Raw genomic sequence first — 460 nt, forward strand, 5'->3', positions numbered from 1 at the left:
GCCTCCGCCGAAACTTTGTCGCTGACGCAGCCTTTTCCTTCCTTCGCTGCATCTTAAGTGCGACCTTCCCTCGCCCTCTCTTCGCTCTCTTTGCACGCCGGGTTCCTCAGGTTTTCCTTTCATTTTCCTTTACGTTTCTAGAAGTGTGTTGGCTTCGCTGCCTTGTTTCTTATCATGTGTCTGAGTTTCTTTGCTTTGGGTTTGTTTCGTTTAGCTTTTGTGCTTTCTCATTTCCGCCCTGTTCTCTTCACTCTACGTCTCTGTTTCTTTGTTCGTCTTTCGTTCTTATTTCTATAATTTCTGCGGTTCCCTTTTTTTCTCCTTCCTATCATCCTCTTCAATTTTTTATGATTTTTTCCCCTTTCATTCTCCTTTTCTTTTGCTCTTTTTAATTTCACCCCATTCTCTTCTATCCAACATTTTCAATCATCATCCACCCTTTTCCTATTTTTTTCAACAA

Source organism: Penaeus monodon, chromosome 27 (genome assembly GCF_015228065.2).
Source record: "Penaeus monodon isolate SGIC_2016 chromosome 27, NSTDA_Pmon_1, whole genome shotgun sequence".
Lineage (NCBI taxonomy): Eukaryota > Metazoa > Arthropoda > Malacostraca > Decapoda > Penaeidae > Penaeus > Penaeus monodon.